Source organism: Acanthochromis polyacanthus, chromosome 21 (genome assembly GCF_021347895.1).
Source record: "Acanthochromis polyacanthus isolate Apoly-LR-REF ecotype Palm Island chromosome 21, KAUST_Apoly_ChrSc, whole genome shotgun sequence".
In the NCBI taxonomy this organism is placed as follows: Eukaryota; Metazoa; Chordata; class Actinopteri; family Pomacentridae; genus Acanthochromis; species Acanthochromis polyacanthus.
This window is the reverse complement of record NC_067133.1, coordinates 13,527,854-13,547,165: the sequence shown is the minus strand read 5'-3', so window position 1 is coordinate 13,547,165 and position 19,312 is coordinate 13,527,854. Positions and strand designations below refer to the sequence as shown.

Sequence of the window (19,312 nt, the reverse complement as noted above, 5' to 3'; positions counted from 1 at the left end):
TGGGAACATATGACAGAATTTTCTCATTGTGTCGATGTAATTGAGAGTATCTGTGATGAAGCGGCGCAAGACCTGTTTTAGTTCCTCTCTGTAAGACAAAACATCTATTTTGAGATTTAAAAACCAGTTCAAACATACATACCAGTATAGGACAACCTGTTCCTATGTGTGAAATAGGTGTTCACATTTCTTGGTTTTAATGTCAGAGAGCCAAGTTTAGTCTTCATGACCTAGTAATGGTTTTAACCCCAAAATGTACAATGCTCATCATATTTATTATCTGCTAACAAAACCTGATCCAATATACATCTATATACTTGTCCTTAATTTTACAGCTTAGATTTAATTACAAGAACAGAATAAAAAAAACAAGAAATGAATAACATAAGAGTCTAAGAGCTTCTCTGCGTCTTCAGTGTGAAACGTCAGGTGCAGTTTGTTTTTAACTGATTGCAACGCCTGCTTTAAAGTTCTGCAAAATTCAATGGAAGGAGACACAAAAATGACAATATAAAGACACGAAACCCCTACAAAGAGAAACAAAGTGAAAACTGCCTGCTGTAGGATGGTATGTGACCAGCAGAGTTTGCCAGAGCACAAATGCTTCCACAGTGAATGCAGGCCTTTCAGAAGGTTTCATATTTGCAATTATTAAGTAGTATTCTCAATATTTTTAGGCAACATTTTTTGCAGTATTACAGGACATATTTTAAACTGTGAGAAAAATAATATAATGACTGAGTATTTAACCAAAGCAAACTTCTATTGAGGTAGCTGAACCATGGGAGTTAATGTTAATGTAGGAAATCAGTAGATTGTAAACAGTAATGTTTTTTTTTGTTGTTGCATAGAATGTTACGTTATGCAGCATGTTCAAACAGACACCCAAAGACTGAAGCAGAAAAGACATGAGTTGAGAAGTAGAAGGAGAACCTTAAGGCAACAGTAGAGGCTCTCACACTGGGCTAAAATCAAACACCTGCAGATGTGGTCGGATGGTTTCTCCCTCCTTGCCACTGTGTGGCACTGTGCTATTCCAACCGTCGCTGTGACAGCGGGGTGGTATCCGGCGCCGCTGCATATATATACACAGGTGGGTGGCTTCACCTCAGTCTCATGCTTTCTCTTGAGCTCTCCCCGTGGCGGTAACTGCAGCCGAGCGGGCTGGATCCGGCGTGATCAATTGGGACGCATATAATATCATCGGTACAGTGACGCTGGGAGACGGGTCGCTCCGTTCAGCGTGCCGTGGGTGCTTCTGTGACGACAGGTTTATTTGCTGCTGCTGTCGTTGGATCTCCTCCTCCTGCATTGCTTCTACGCTGCGTCACAGCTAACCGGGTTGCAGCTCAACGTGTGGTTCATTGGACGTCATCGTTCCCTGGACTGGCTGCTGTTTCGGCTGTCTCGGTTGTTTCGGTTCTTCTTTCTTTTCGCCGGCTCTGCGTTGCGGCTCTTGTTCTCGCTCTGTTTGCCGGCTCTGCGATTGGTGCCGACAGCTTGCTGTGTTTGACTGTGTTGGCGCGTATTTTCCATTAGGTTTACCGCCAACGTGTGTAGAGTTACTGCATTGTACTTTTTCTGTTAAAAACCTCAGGCTATGAGGATTATCACGCCTCATATGTCACCTGTGTTTTAAAAGTTATTGTGTGGAGTGAGTGAGTGTGCGTGTGTGTTTTTACGGTGTATATTGGTTTGGTCACCAGCAACTGCTAAATCAGGAGTACTAATTATTTGTTTCTTTTGTGCAGGTTTGGTGAGCCTCGGCGGCAGTTAAGCCCTGGCGGTGGTTCACGGATCCCTTTTTCGTTGGTGTGTTGTCACAGGTGTGATTATTTGGACCCCTTTTTTTTCTTCTTTTTGGTTATTTTTGTTTGCCTGCCGCCATGGTAAGCCAGCCTGCTCCCTTTATTGTTTAAGTTTAGTACTCCTGATTCTCTCTTTTAAACTGGTGGCTTGCTTTTTATATTTAATGCCATAATTAATAAAGAAATTGTTGTATTTTTGGAAACGCGTCTCAGCCCAAGTGAATATGAACCTGTGTGCCTTCAGTGTTTAAATGGTCCTTGGTTGATCATGTTGAATTGTGTAGTCAACATCCAGCTTCAAGAGGCCCCAGACATTCCACAGGAACATCATCTCACAGGAAAAACAAAATTCTCTCCTCTCAGAAAGCTTAAACAAACTAAGAGCCCCAAAGTGGATTTTTATGGCTTCAGAGACATCTGCACCTTTCACCAAAAGCCTCGTAAAATTCATTTACGGTGACCTGTGATCTGACTAGGAGAAAACCCCCCTTTTTCAGACTCTCACATGGATTGTTGTATTTGCATGTTTTCTTGTATTCCTACCTTCACGAAAGACACTAAGACCCCTTGCAGAGAAGTGGAAGGGGACACAAATGTTTCACACCTTCCTAAATTTGCATCTAAAGGACTGTTTATTCCCTTTTGGTTCCTATCCTTTGATTAACTGAACTCATCTTCACAGACGCCATGCAGTCTCCCTCCCTCACGATCAGATACTGAGAGTCATAAATATCTAAGGACCTTTCCGTCACCCTGGGAGGGCTGCAGAAAGACACTCAGTCTGTTTGATGCCAATAAGGACTCTCTTTCTAAAAATCGTGCTTCTGAAATTTTGTTTGTGATTTTGAAGATATCAAAGTTGAAATAAGTTGTTATACATGTTAGTCCAACTCCGACGTCTCTAGCATATTTCTGTCCTGAGATATTAATTCTGAAAGTTTATTGTCTGCCTAACCCATTTCTTCCACAGTTCAACATTGCCCCCTATTGACGTCGGAATGCCATGACATTATCAAGGATTTCACTGAAATTAATCCTAAAATTGTGTTTTATACAGGTCGAAAAGAGTTGGAAATTGTTTATTTACCTCCTTATGTACACCATGTTGTCTTATGTACACTGTGACCCACATAATCATTAGATAGAGTACACAAACCTATGATTAAACAAATAACTCACATATTTTTAGTAGCTCGAATGTTCTATCGTGTTATACACTTTGGTTGTGTTAAAAGTAGTGTCCTGGATTATGACAGAGTAAACAGATCGTTTTGTTTGCGCGCTTTAATATTTTTAATTCACTATCTGATCGGCTCTAATCTCCCATCCGGAGCCCACAGGGAGGGGGACCCCCAGAGTGTCAGACTCGCGCCTAAACTCCTAGGTCCCCTCCTCCTCTAGCCAAAACTATAAGAAGCTTCATGTTTCTTTGTTCGCTCTCTTTCGCCTTGTTCGACTCTTACGATCTTAAACTACGCTAAGCGAATCTTCCTTTTTCTTTAGGCGCGCCCTGTTTGTTCTTTTTCCGCTTTCCAAACTTCGCGGTTATAGAGGCTGGCACTCTATTAGCCACAACTTCTTACTCAATTTTTCTTTTTGTTCAGAATAGATATTTTTGCTCATCTCCAACAACCAGATCTACAATTTTGTTTTATTTACGATTTAATTTTGATAGGAACCAATTCGATTCTGTTCCGTCGCTTTTATCATTCCCCGCTGAAGAGTTCCAGTCTGTTCGGCCCTCACCTATACCTGACCGGCAGAAATAGAACGTGAGCCTTCAGCCTCCAAATAATTATTTTTGACAAAATCAACCCAGAAGGACGCCGGCTGTTTCAGCCCTCGCCACCGCCAGCTGACCACCAGACGAACCGGGTCAAGCCAGACCCCTAGGACACGCGAGGTTCGAAGTAGACAGGACGACGAAGCGTTGCCATAGCAGCCAAACAGCGCAGCTCCCGAGCCGACTCTCGAACTCAACGAGGGCCGTTGCCACAGCAACCCGTCCCAGTCTCTGAGCTTCGTGTGATCCCTCTTCTCCAACGCAAAGTAAGACCAGCTGACGTGTGATCTAAACTAATGGTTGATGTCAAAAATAATAGCTTGATTTAATATTAATCACTCCGTTTGATCACTTACCATCGTTCATATTCTAAATTGTTAAACTCCTCGATATTTGTTTTTCACGGTCTGATTACTCAGTGCCATAATCTCAGATTAGAAATGCAAACATAAATAATCTACACACACACACACACACACACACACACACACACACACACACACACACACACACACACACACACACACACATACACCCACAGCATTTATTCATTCCATATTTGTCACTGTATTAATTCCTGTGTTTATCATTATATTGGTTAATAAATATCTTTCATTTAGACCAAAATTAGTCTCTTTTACGTTCATGTGTGTTGACTGGGGTCAATGTTTTTCGAGGATTCTTGACATTCAGATATTAGACTGACTAACTAATCAAATTTTTCAATCCATTAATAATATTTTTATTAAGATTGATTAATAATTTCCCGGTAGATTCAACTCCGGGTGGTGCCCCGATTACTGTAATAAACTATCAACGAGTGCAGACTTATTAAATTAACGTTTAATAAGGCAATATTGCTACAATTGAATGTCCCGGGGGTGAAATTCCCCTGGGTGGCGTTGTCGCAACATTTATGTGAATCCTAGCCATTTTCCCCCATTCTCCATTCCCCTTCCCTTAGAGCTCCCTCGCCACGCCACACATAGAAATGAACTGAATAACGAATGAAACGCTATGTTTTTAAAATCTTTTATGGCACCGACTGAATGCTGGACTGCACTGTCACTTTTGCAATGCAGTATGGCAGCCGCGTTGCCAGACAGATTTCACTGGGGCACGCGCCCCAGTTTTGATCTGCAGTGCCCCAGTAAAAATTTCACCAATAAAAAAAAATAAAAATCACTTCGGAGTTTTAAGTCTACATAGCATAGACTACAGCGCACATACTACTTAGTATAGTAGTATACTCAAACAATGTGCACATGGCTAATTAATATGGTAATTTATTCACGTGTAGCGACTTCAGCTGATCAACTGGAGAGAGAGAGAGAGAGAGAGAGGCGATGAGAATCACTGCGTGAGGTCGGTAACGTTAGCCGACAACTTGTTAAATATATTTTTTTTTATTTTGATTTGACTCGAACTGTAACTCCAAGATGGATATCAGAAAGTTATTCGCCCGCAGCAGGGATATAGCAGCGAGGAATGAGAGAGGTAAGTTACCTCCTAGCTAGCTAGGCAACATAAGTCTGTCTTAAGTTGTGCTAAGTTAGCTAACGTTATTCACAACGCCTCTCACACCCTCCACCACAGCAGACTGACTGACTAACTAACTACTGCCGCCACCATCAAGGAGGGAGCACTACCACAGGTCATTCAAACCTGCTGCTGTCAGACTGTTTAACAGCAGCAGCTCAAGGTCTTTTCCTGTATATATATCACCTGTAAATAATAGTGGGAGAGCCTTCCAATCACAGACATGCAATGTGTTTTCAGCTTGGTGGATCAAGTCATGTTCCCAACCTTGACACAGGTCATTCAGATAGCTCTGACCATCCCAGTGTCCAGCTGCACTTGTGAACGGACGTTCAGTGTGCTGAGACGGCTCCACACTTGGCTGAGAAGCACAATGGGGCAGGATAGGCTTCACCATCTTGCCACCATGTCAGTGGAGAGTGAGGAACTTTCCAAGTTAAGCCACAGACAAGTGATTGACCACTTTGCAAAAATGAAAACAAGACGTTACAGTTTACTCCCCAAAAAATGATTGCCTGAAGTGACACACAACAGTTGTTCATTTATTCTTCTACTATGGAAATAAAAGAACCCAGAGATTTTGGGGTGCTTTATTTTATTTTTTTTACATTTGTAAATGTTCAATTTGCAGATGTTTACTGAAATAAATATTTCAAAAAGATTCATTGCTCTTCCTATTTGCATTTATCAGTAATGGTTTAGAAGTCGGGAGTAAAGTGCACAAGTAGGCCAAATGCATTACCGCAGTACATTTCAGATGGTTAATCAAAGATCTAGACAACAACATAATCTGATATTACTGAATGGTTTAAAGAACTATTTAGGTTTTTTTATGTGAATAAGTGCTGAATGTTTTTTTTCTCGCACACTTTGCGCACTCTCATGAATGCTTTGTGCCCCAGTACAGTATTAGGTCGGTGACGCCCCTGCAGTATGGTAGGTCACTCTATTAAGGCAACATGCAGTGTGAACAGAGCAGCTCAGATTACAACACAAATACAAAGGGAGTGTGACTCCAGTCTCTGCAACACATGCCATTACTCCACTATACCTTTACATAGGCTGTGTCCGAAATGGCATACTAACGTACTACATTCTCAATGAGTATATACTGTATACTACGTACTATAAGTATGATTAGAATGCCGACCGTTCACACTGTAGTGTACTACTCCGTTTCCCATAATGTATTTCAAACCTCCGACGACAAAAACCGGAAGTACGGCTATCAAATATCTCGGCTGAATGCCGGCTTCAGGTCGATTTTACGCTAACAAACAGTCGCATAATTAATGTGGCAATTTCAAACCGGGACTCCTCATGCAGTTATTAGCCAGATTATGCGAATCGTTTCAGTTGTAGCTGCAGGCTACTCGAGGTAGCTGCTACTTGTTCTGTATGCAAAGCGAGCTGCTGCAACTAGCTGCTAGCATTCAGTAGCACGTTGTGAGGCGTCTGACAAATTTAAAACGTTGGTCAGAAAACGCCTATTTCTCAAATCTGTGGGGTGATTAGGATGACTACTTAACCACATAAAATAAAATAAAAATCGCCGCGGTCCGGCCACATGTCTTCTTCTTCTTCTTTTTGTTTAATGGCAGTTGCCACGCAACTTTAGGTGCATTACCGCCACCTTCTGGAATGGAGTGTGGGGCAGGAAGGCCCCAGCAGCCCTTAAACCCTCTCTCTTAAACCTGTTCTTTCCATAAATAAAAGCAATTGTGGCCGGATGGTTTCTCCCTCCTCGCCACTGTGTGGCACTGTGCTATTTCAATCGTCGCTGTGACAGCGGGGTGGTATCCGGCGCCGCTGCATATATATACACAGGTGGGTGGTTTCACCTCAGTCTCATGCTTTCTCTTGAGCTCTCCCAGTGGTGGTAACTGCAGCCAAGCGGGCTGGATCTGGCGTGATCAATCGGGACGCACATCATATCATCGGTACAGGTAATGGGCTTTTCCCCCTTCCCTTTTATGTGATGTGCAGCGCATTTAGTGACAGCCTGCTTTACTTTGTTTAGTGACGCTGGGAGACGGGTCGCTCCGTTCAGCGTGCCGTGGGTGCTTCTGTGACGACAGGGTAAGCTATGCGGTCCACATTATGTGATCTGATGTGTCAACTGGTCCCTGATTTTGTGTGGTTGCTGCAGTTTATTTGCTGCTGCTGTCGTTGGATCTCCTCCTCCTGCATTGCTTCTACGCTGCGCCACAGCTAACCGGGTATGTATCGCTCAATGAGGAAGTGATCAATGAAGTCCAGGTGATGTTATTTAATGACAATTCTGCTTAATTGTCTACCTTTACTAGGTTGCAGCTAGACGTGTGGTTCATTGGACGTCATCGTTCCCTGGACTGGCTGCTGTCTCGGCTGTTTCGGCTGTTTCGGCTGTCTCGGTTCTTTCTTTCTTTTCGCCGGCTCTTGGTTGCGGCTCTTGTTCTCGGTCTGTTTGCCGGCTCTGTGATTGGTGCCGACAACTTGCTGTGTTTGACTGTGTTGGTGTGTATTTTCCATTAGGTTTACCGCCAACGTGTGTAGAGTTACTGCATTGTACTTTTTCTGTAAAAAACCTCAGGCTATGAGGATTATCACGCCTCATATGTCACCTGTGTTTTAAAAGTTATTGTGTGGAGTGAGTGAGTGTGCGTGTGTGTTTTTACTGTGTATATTGGTCTGGTCACCAGCACTGCTAAATCAGGAGTACTAATTATCTGTTTCTTTTGTGCAGGTTTGGTGAGCCTCGGCGGCAGTTTAATCCCTGGCAGTGGTTCACGGATCCCTTTTTCGTTGGTGTGTTGTCACAGGTGTGATTATTTGGACCCCCTTTTTCTTCTTTTTGGTTATTTGTTTGCCTGCCGCCATGGTAAGCCAGCCTGCTCCCTTTATTGTTTAAGTTTAGTACTCCTGATTCTCTCTTTTAAACTGGTGGCTTGCTTTTATATTTAATGCCATAATTAATAAAGAAATTGTTGTATTTTTGGAAACACGTCTCAGCCCAAGTGAATATGAACCTGTGTGCCTTCAGTGTTTAAATGGTCCTTGGTTGATCATGTTGAATTGAATGTCCCGGGGGTGAAATTCCCCTGGGTGGCGTTGTCGCAATATTTATGTGAATCCTAGCCATTTCTCTCCATTCCCCTTCCCTTAGAGCTCCCCCCCCTCGCCACGCCACACAATGCTCTGGCAACATGTTTCAAAGATAAATTACTCAAAATTTCCCTGACCTCGAATTTAATTTTACTATCACAGATTTTCCTCTTGAATACTCTTCTCTGCTGCTGAAACTTGGGGCAATAAATCAATACATGTTCAACATTCTCCTCCACTCTACAGCATTCACATTCCCCTGTATTATGCTTTCCAATAATTCTCAGAGTGCTATTCAGCCCTGTGTGCCCGAGTCTTAATCGTGACAAGACATCCTCCTCTTTCCGGCCTGAACAGTCCTGTTCTCCTAAATTCCCCTCTACACTTCTTTGAATGGAATAATAAAAGCGACCTTTCAAGCAGGTATCCCATTGTCTCTGCCATTTCTTCTTCATTCGTTCTTTAACTATTGTTTTAACTTCAGATCTACTATACTTCATGGGAAAGTCAATTACATTTTTAGCAGCCCCTCTTTTTGCATACTTGTCTGCTAACTCATTTCCATCCACTCCTATATGTGCCGGAACCCACAAAATAATAACTTGCTTGTCTTGTCTTTCTAGCCTATAACTAACTTGACCAATTTCACATATAATATCTTGTCTTGCCTCAGATTTCAAATTTTTAACACTTATTGCTGCACTGCTGGAGTCAGTTGCAATCACAGTTCTTTCTTTTCCATTATCCTCTGTCCAGTTTAATGCCAGCAATATTGCTGCCAATTCCCCGGTGTACACTGATAACTTGTCGCTTGTTCTTTTATTAATAGCAATGCCTAATTCAGGAATTACAAAGGACACTCCAACCTGACCTGTAAGTGACCTTGACGCATCAGTATAAATTACCAAATCATGTGAATAAACATAAGAAATATACCCATTAACAGAACCACTATTACACTTCTTTTCCAATAAGCTTAGATCCACCTTTATTTCTGTCAGTAACCATGGAGGAGTAAGAGAAATTGAAACCGTTGGACTTATTTCAAGTTGATCTATTCCGGACTCTTGTGTCATGCTTTCTATTACCCATCCAAAGCTATTAATCTGCACCTTCTCTTTTTCCTGACTTGGCTGCAACACGTTCAACACCGGATGACTTTGTCTATGTCCCTGTAAGTTAGCCCAGTAAGTCAGAGCTAATTGCATCCTTCTAAAATCTAATGGCATCTCTCCCATCTCCACTTGAATGGCATCTACTGGGGTTGTTTCATTGCTCCACAGCATAACCTCAATGCAAGACTCTGAACAACTTCCAACTTTTTCAGGTTGGTCTTGGCAGCTGAACTGTAAACTACACAACCATAATCTATCCCAGTCCCGACCCCTCAAACATCTCATAATATTTATCACCTTCTTACATTTTTCCACCACTTTACTAATGTGCAACACCCATGTTAGCCTTGGATCAAACCATATACCCAAATACTTAAATTCACTTACTTTTTCTAAATTCACCCCATACAGTTTAACATTTACTTGATCAACCTTTTTTCGTGTAAAAAACATTGTTTTTGTCTTACTGACAGAAAATCTAAAACCCCACCTTATAGTCCATTCCTCCACTTTGTGTATAGTGTAGTCAACATCCAGCTTCAAAGAGGCCCAGACATTCCACAGGAACATCATCCCACAGGAAAAACAAAGTTCTCTCCTCTCAGAAAGCTTAAACAAACAAACTAAGAGCCCCAAAGTGGATTTTTATGGCTTCAGAGACATCTGCACCTTTCACCAAAAGCCTCGGTGACCTGTGATCTGACGAGGAGAAACCCCCCCCTTTTTCAGACTCTCACATGGATTGTTGTATTTGCATGTTTTCTTGTATTCCTACCTTCACAGAAGACACTAAGACCCCTTGCAGAGAAGTGGAAGGGGACACAAATGTTTCACACCTTCCTAAATTTGCATCTAAAGGACTGTTTATTCCCTTTTGGTTCCTATCCTTTGATTAACTGAACTCATCTTCACAGACGCCATGCAGTCTCCCTCCCTCACGATCAGATACTGAGAGTCATAAATATCTAAGGACCTTTCCGTCTCCCCGGGAGGGCTGCAGAAAGACACTCAGCCTGTTGGATGCCAATAAGGACTCTCTTTCTAAAAATCATGCTTCTGAAATTTTGTTTGTGATTTTGAAGATATCAAAGTTTAAATAATAAGTTGTTATATATGTTAGTCCAACTCTGACGTCTCTAGCATATTTCTGTCCTGAGATATTAATTCTGAAAGTTTATTGTCTGCCTAACCCATTTCTTCCACAGTTCAACATTGCCCCCTATTGACGTCGGAATGCCATGACATTATCAAGGATTTCACTGAAATTAATCCTAAAATTGTGTTTTATACAGGTCGAAAAGAGTTGGAAATTGTTTATTTACCTCCTTATGTACACCATGTTGTCTTATGTACACTGTGACCCACATAATCATTAGATAGAGTACACAAACCTATGATTAAACAAATAACTCACATATTTTTAGTAGCTAGCATGTTCTATCGTGTTATACACTTTGATTGTGTTAAAAGTAGTGTCCTGGATTATGACAGAGTAAACAGATCGTTTTGTTTGCGCGCTTTAATATTTTTAATTCACTATCTGATCAGCTCTCATCTCCCATCCGGAGCCCACAGGGAGGGGGGAGTCCTCCAGAGTGTCAGACTCGCGCCTAAACTTCTAGGTCCCCTCCTCCTCTCGCCAAAACTATAAGAAGCTTCACGCTTCTTTGTTCGCTTTTTTTTCCGCCTTTTTCGACTCTTACGATCTTAAACTACGCTCAGCGAATCTTCCCTTTTTTCTTTAGGCGCGCCCTGTTTGTTCTTTTTCCCCTTTTCAAACTTCGCGGTTATAGAGGCTGGTTCTCTGTTAACCACAACTTCTTATTCAATTTTTCTTTTTGTTCAGAATAGATATTTTTGCTCATCTCCAACAACTAGATCTACAATTTTGTTTTATCTGCGATTTATTTTTGATAGGAACCAATTCGATTCTGTTCCGTCGTTTTTATCATTCCCCGCTGAAGAGTTCCAGTCTGTGCGGCCTCACCCATAGATATATACAAACACTAGATGGCTCATGAGCACTGTCAGCCTATGGGGAGCGACGTCGCCACATGGCGGCCATCTTGGGACAGGGCTGCTCGATCACTCATAACATTAAAGTCAATGGAGCATGGATTTTAAAATCACTGTAGATTGCTCAATTTTCAACCGATTTTAGAACAGCTTGGTTTGTTATAAACGTCAGAGATGTACTTGTTTTACTGCTTACATAAGAATAATTAAAACCATTGAATTCATATAATAATGAACACAGATATCAGCTTTTTTCAGCATAAATGGATGTAAATGTAATTTTAATATTTAACATTGCACTTTTTTTTATTACTATCAGCTTTCTAATGCACAGATAAAAACAAAGCTCAACCAAAATCAATGCACAACAAAAAGAGATGATGTCTTTTCTTTACATGAACCCGGTGCCTACATTACCCACAATGCATTTCGGCTGCAGGCTAACTAATCCAGGCATAGATGTATACAAACAATAAGTCTAAGGTCTCAATCAAAGTCTCTTAACAAGCAAATAAATACAACCACAACCACAAAGAATGTAATTTCGCCTAAAGATTAGGTTCTCAAAAAATGTTGGTCTCAGGAAAACCTAATAATTGAAAATCAGATTGTGAGTAACACCATCTTCAATGTGAGTAGCCAGGCAGAAAAGACACACAACTATGCCGCATTTTTCAAAACGAAAAGCTGCGATTTCGGAATTGAGCCTGAATCATAGCCACGTTAATAAGGTTTGTAATAAACTAAACCGTTTGTAAATCAATCAAGAATTGAGCGAGCTATGAGTGTTAAAGTGAGGAAATTATCCACCTTACCATTGACTACAGTACAGTGCGCCAGAGCAGTCCCCTGTCCTAAGATGGCCGCCAAGTGACGCCGCCGCCGACTCCGTCTCGAGACATCTAGTGTTTGTATATATTTATGGCCTCACCTACACCTGACCGGCCGAAATAGAACGTGAGCCCTCAGCCGTCGAAATCGTTATTTTTGACCAGTCGACCCAGAAGAACGCAGGCTGTTCCAGCCCTCGCCACCGTCAGCTGACTACCAGACGAACCGGGTCAAGCCAGACCCCCCTGGGACACTCGAGGTTCGAAGTAGACAGGACGACGAAGCGTTGCCATAGCAGCCAAACAGCGCAGCTGCCGAACCGACTCTCGGAGCCACGAGATCCGAACCAACGAGCAACTACGTCCCAGTCTCTGAGCTTCGTGTGATCCCTCTTCTCCAACGAAAAGTAAGACCAGCTGATGTGTGATCTAAGCTAGTGGTTGATGTCAAAAATAATAGCTTGATTTAATATTAATCACTCCGTTTAGTCACTTACCGTCGTTCATATTCCAAATTATTAAACTCCTCGATAATTTTTCCACGGTCTGATTACTCAGTGCCATAATCTCAGATTAGAAATACAAACAAATAACCCACACACACACACGCACCTACACCACACACCCACAGCATTTATTCATTCCATATTTGTCACTGTATTAATCCCTGTGTTTATCATTATATTGGTTAATAAATATCTTTCATTTAGACCAAAATTACAGTCTCTTTTGCGTTTATATGTGTTGACTGGGGTCAATGTTTTTCGAGGATTCTCGACATTCAGATATTAGACTGACTAACTGATCAAATTTTCAATCAATTAATAATATTGTTATTAAGATTGATTAATATTTGTCCTGACGAGACGTCAGGTGGTGCCCCGATTAATAAACTATCAACGAGTGCAGACTTATTAAATTAACGTTTAATAAGGCAATATTGCTACAATAGCTTGCTGCATTTTACTCACAATAAAATTAATATTTTTTACCCCTTTTCCACATTACTCCATCATCTGCAAAAAGAGAACATCCTACATAACCTTCAACATTACAAAATATTTCATTTATCATAACACTAAATAACACAGGGCTTACTACACTACCTTGAGGTGTGCCGTTTTCTACATCATACTTAGCACTAAAATCTTTCCCCACTCGCACTAAAATTTTTCTTTCACTTAAACTTTTCACCCATCCCAACATCTTCCCACGGATTCCCATCTGATGCAACCTTATGATTAGCCCCTCCCTCCACATCATATCATATGCTTTCTCCACATCAAAGAAAATAGCAATCACACTCTCCTTATTCACTTGGGCCTTCCTAATTTCATGTTCCAAAATAACCACAGGATCCAAAGTACTCCTCCCCTTCCTAAACCCATACTGATGGTTTTTAAGTAACTCATACTTTTCTAAAAAGTAACAAAGTCTGTCATTGACCATTTTCTCCATCAATTTACCCACATGGGAGGTCAGTGCAATAGGCCTATAACTCTCAGCTAAACAAGGATCCTTACCTGGCTTACAGATTGGTATAACTACAGCTTCCTTCCATTGTTCAGGCAAATAGCCCTCTATCCACACTTTATTATACAGAACAAGCAAAAAATTCTTACATTTACCACTAAGATTCTTTAGCATACTGTAACTAACTTCATCTTTCCCAGGAGTTGTTTTACCACACTTGCTTAACGCGTCATTTAGCTCCTTCATTGTGAATTCTGTATTAATCACACTATCAGTGCCCCCTACATTCTCAAACATATTAATATGACTCCCCACAGTCTCCTCTCTTGCTCTCTTCTCCTCTAAATTTAGATTACTACTGCTATGAACTTTTACAAAATGTTTAGCTAACAGCTCTGCTTTATCTGAATTTCTAACAACCGTCTGCTCACCATTTTTCATTACTGGGTAGTTATAACTTTTATAAATTCCTGACATTCTTTTAATTGTTCCCCATACTTGGCTTATAGGTGTCTGCCTACCCAACTTCCCACAATATTCTCTCCAATAAGCTCTTTTAGTCCCTTTAATTACTTTCCTTGCCTCTGCTTCCTTCCTTTTGAATTCAATATAATTTTGATAAGACAGATTTCTTTTAAGACTCTTATAAGCTTTATTCCTTTCTCAAATAACAGTACTACAATCTTCAGACCACCAAGGCACAATCTTCCCCTTGCGCCTGCCTTCCTTCCTTTTAATCGTCTTTTCTGCTGCTCTTACAATTGCCCTGCAAAAGGACAAATTATAATCATTAACAGTAGATTGCACATTAATACATTCCATTTCCTTGTCACACAATATCCTAAACCTATTCCAATCTATGTCTTTATAACACCACCTCCTCACTCCCCCTATATCCACATTCTCAATATTTACACCCACCTCTATACTAATTGGGCGATGGTCACTCCCTATAGTTGTCTCTCTATCCACTTTCCAACTACAAATCCCAGCAATATTTTCAGACACTAAAGTCAAGTCAATAGCTGACTCTGTTCCTCTTTTAAAATCACACCTTGTTCCACTTCCATCATTCAGGCAAACAAGACTCTTTAAATCCATCATCTCCTCAACCACTGCACCATTCTCATCATTACGACCCCCCCACAGTGTACTGTGAGCATTAAAGTCACCACAGCAAATACATTTACCCTCAAGATAATTCATAATAACTTCCAATCCTTCCACTGATAACTTTTTACATGGATTATAAAAATTGACAACAACAGCCCTACCCTCCTTACCCCACACTTCGATAACAATAAACTCCAAATCCTTCCCTTTATTTAGCACCCTATATTGAACACCATCTTTAATAAAAATAGCACATCCTCCACCATTTCCCCCTTCCCTATCCCTTCGTACACACTGGTATCCTCTAATAACAAAATCTAATGAGGGTTTGAGTCGAGTTTCCTGAATACAAATTAAATCTGGCTTCACCTCACTATATTGCACATATCCTTTAAATTCCTGTCCGTTCGCAACAAGGCTCCTGGCATTCCATTGAAGAATATTCAGGTCTTCTCACTAATTGCTCCACCCATCTTACTATCCTCCTCCAGCCTCCTGTACACCTGCTCCCATGACACCCCTCTAGCACCCAGATACATCTCTGCACCCTTTACCACCATCTTGGTCTTATCCACTTTATGCTTTGCCTGCTCATTACAATTAATCACGTAGGACAAAAACATCACTACATCCTTTACAGACAAAAAAATACCTCTCTCACCCCTACTGGAGCCAATTCTGGACTCATCCATACCAACATTTCTTTGCGTGTGAACCTTCTTCACAGCTTCTGCGTACGAAATGTTATTTGCCACTTTAACCTTTTCAACCTCAACAACCTTCTTTCTTACCTCACACCCACCAAACGTCACAGTGTGCTGCCCTCCACAATTGCAACACTTCACGGGGGCATTTTCAATACAGTCCTCAATCCTGTGATCTCCTCCACATTTGGAACACTTCTGCTTGCCCCTGCACACCGCTGCTATGTGGCCATAAACCTGACACTTATAACATCGAAGCGGAGGTGGTACATATTCCCTAACCGGGAAACTCAAACAGCCAGCTTTCACTCTCTCAGGAATCACATTATCTTGAAACTGAATCAAAATCGACCTGCTCTGCACTCTCTGGCCATCAACAGTTCTCATCAACCTTTTAACAGATACAACTCCTGGCCCAAAACTGCTTTTAAGTTTCTCAAGGTCCTCATCGAATGAAATACCTGTAATAACTCCATGTGACCCTTTCTTCTCACCAACAACTTTACGCTCACTCACAACCAACTTTCCAATGCTTCCAAGCTGCATTGCTGCATTTTTCTGTTCTTCAGACTTGCACACTATAATAAGACATCCATCCCTCAGTACTTTTGCAAAAACAACCTCACCTAGTTTCTTTTTTAATTCCCTCGATAAAGTCAATATTCCACAACTTGCCACATTGCTCTCATCTTTAAACTTAAGGATCACTTTAGGATTAACCTGCTCTCTGACTACTCTTTTCCGATTTCCTGAACTCCCTTCCTCTGAATTCACATTTTCCAAACCACGCTTGCTACTCTGACTCGGACCCCTAAACCCAGATCCCCTCAGCCCTGATCCTGAAAAGTCAACAAAGTCACTCAATTCGTCCATGTCACTGTCACCGTCCACTTGGGACGCCATCCCGCCTCAGTCACAAACCAGATTATGCCAACTGCCGATTTTCCAAAATCTCATATCTTCCACCGAGAAACTCCCGGCCACATATCCCGCGGAGGCTTGCATTTTGGTGGATGGCTCGCAAAGCATTATGGGGCGGTTCAGTATGACTAGTGTGGTCACCGCGTGTCCCGGAAACCCGATTTGTACTGCGCATGTGCGAAAAGTACGTCACTTCCGCTACTCGTTTTTCCATGCATTTTACAGCATTTTAACCTTTAGCCCGAAAAAAATTGAATTTTCTGTCAATTACTTAATGATTCAAGAATTATAGGGTTAAGCTAGTAGTAGGAACCTTTAGTAGTGAAACTGGGCGCCATCCTCCTCACTACAGCGATCTGCTTCTGTCAGAGGAATCACTCCGTTAAACTGCGGCCAAGTGAGCCGCTGGGCGTTGCGCGGCTATTCTGCGTAATACCGTAATGTTATCACAGGCGCTGAGCAGCCAGGCTGACAGACGTCCGCTACAAATAAATGCTGTTATTCAGATTTTGACTTTCAATATCTTCAAATCCTGAGGCGGTGACAAAGATCTCTCACTATGGCCTTGTCAGGGGTCATCCCAGCTAGCACCTGCACAGTATCACCTGATTTTACTGTAAAATTTTAGAGAAAATTAATGTCAAAGTATGCTGAAATTTCAGTTGTGTTGATGCATAATGGCTGATTCTCAATTCAGTTGAGTTCAATTTAAATTTATTTATATAGTACCAATTATAATTAAAATGTTTCAAGACGTTTTACAAACCCATATGGCCTGAAACCCCCAGAGGAAGCCCTCAGACGACAGTGGCAATGAAAAACTCCTTTTTAACAGGGAGAAACCTTAAGCAGAACCTCTCTCATACGGGCCAGCCCATCTGCCGTTGGCCAGCCGGACGATTGAAATTTCAGCATGAAATTTCAGCGTGCCGTGGGTGCTTCTGTGACGACAGGGTAAGCTACGTGGTCCGTGTTATATGATCTGATGTGTTAACTGGTCCCCGATTTTGTTGTGTGGTTGCTGCAGTTCATTTGCTGCTGTTTTCATTGGATCTCCTCCGCCTGCATTGCTGCTACGCTGCGCCACGGCTAACCGGGTTGCAGCAAACGTGTGGTTCATTGGATCCCATCGTTCCCTGGACTGGCTGCTGTTTCGGCTCTTTATGTTCGCTGGCTCTTTATTTCGGCCCTGTTGTTTCGGCTCTTTGCTTGGTGCCTACAACCTGCTGTGGCGGCTCCTTTCGCCAGCTCTTCGTTGCGGCTCTCTTTGTTACGGCTCTCTTTTTAGTGTCTACAATTCGCTGTTTTTGACTGTGTTGGCGTGTATTTTCATTAGGCTTATCGCCAAAGTGTTAGAGCTACTGCATCATACTTTTGATGTTAAAAACCTCAGGCTATGAGGATTATTATGCCTCATATTGTACCTGTGTTTTAAAAGCTGTTGAGTGGAGTGAGTGAGTGCGTGTGTGTGTTTTAATTGTGTATATTGGTTTGGTCACCAGCACTGCTAAAATCAGGAGTACTAATTATTTGTTTCTTTTGTGCAGGTTTGGTGAGCTGAGGTGATCGGAAGTACACAGCATGACTTTGTGTTCTGAAATTCTTAAAGTTGCTTCTGTTCCACCTGCATAAAAGCGTGCAACTGACTCTCTTTTAAGACGCTCATATGGATCCTGCTACTGTCTGATGCTGCAGGTATTAAATTAGTAAAGTAAAGTAAAAACTCCTACAAACAGCTAGAAGCAACCGAGTGAACTTTGTCTCCTGTCATCATTTTGTCAAAACCAACATCCATCTATCCATCATCTATACACTGCTTAATTCTCATTTAGGTCATGGGGGGGCTGGAGTCTATCCCAGCTGACTTAGAATGAAGGTAAGGGACACCCTGGACAGGTCACCAGTCTATCACAGGGCTACAAATATAGACAAACAATCACACTTACATTTACACCTATGGACAATTTAGAATCACCTATTAACCTCACCATGTTGTTGGACTGTGGGAGGAAGCCGGAGTACCTGGAGAAAACCCACGCATGTGCAGAAGGCAAAAGTGCTAACCACCAAGCCACTGTGCAGCCTCCAAAGCCGACATGACATTCTTTATTTGTGAGTCTCATTAATCTGACCTGTTCTATATTAAGCGCAGTAAAGTTTTCTCTCCGTTTGACATTTGTTTGTAAAAGATGTGAAATAATAAATGCCTTAATAATTATCAAAGTTCTTAAATGCTCTGCAAAAGGCACACACCATCAAACATTACCTTGCTGGAGACATCTTTCCCCTCTATGTATTCTGCTTTCAAGTCCTTTTTAGAGCCTCACTTTTATCTGCAGAAATAAAATAAAGATGGTAAAGGATGGGATTTGCTGTGCTAAAGACATCACCGACTCACCTCTCAACTCAATCTGCTACATTTATCCCTCAGTAATAAACATGTTCGGGCATGCTGGTTGTACTGGACTGTTCAAGGTTCGGCAATTGGAAGACAGACATCTGGATTTACCATCCTTATCAACTTACCTTTTGTTATCCAGTGGTGTCTCCAGATTTTTATCATCGAGTCTATAGATAAAATAGTCCAGGAGAAGAGATGTTGTGTTGTACTGGAGAACAAAACAAACCCATAAGCAGGACATCCATAGTTTATTTATAATTTCTTAAACACTGATGATTCTATCCAAGTAAATTCATGAAACTATAGCAACAATAAAATGTATTTTCATTGTTGCTCTGCTACCCATATTTTGCATTAAAGGTTTGATTTGTTTTGTTTGCAAAAAATGACTTGATCAACTTTGGATGAAAAATCCACAGGAATTTTAAATGATCTTTAGCTTTTCAAACTAAAACTTAAGTTGGAATGTTTCCCATTATACACAGAAGAAATGCTTTAAGTGCTTAAATTTATTTGTCATTTCAG

The 19,312-nt window shown here is 41.5% G+C and overlaps 2 protein-coding genes and 1 long non-coding RNA gene across 4 annotated transcripts in view; 2 read left to right on the top strand and 1 right to left on the bottom strand.

Annotated features, from left to right (window-relative positions):
• The window catches only part of LOC127531636 (amine sulfotransferase-like), a 64,092-nt gene that overhangs the window by 38,937 nt on the left and 5,843 nt on the right, over nucleotides 1-19,312 (bottom strand). The window lies entirely within an intron of this gene.
• eif3d (eukaryotic translation initiation factor 3, subunit D) overlaps nucleotides 1-19,312 on the top strand; it is a 67,514-nt gene that overhangs the window by 48,089 nt on the left and 113 nt on the right. The window lies entirely within an intron of this gene.
• LOC127531642 (uncharacterized) lies at nucleotides 6,941-19,311 on the top strand. Its single transcript, XR_007938769.1, has 5 exons — nucleotides 6,941-7,076; nucleotides 7,151-7,209; nucleotides 17,934-18,081; nucleotides 18,219-18,262; nucleotides 18,356-19,311. It is a non-coding gene; the product is annotated as an uncharacterized LOC127531642 (long non-coding RNA).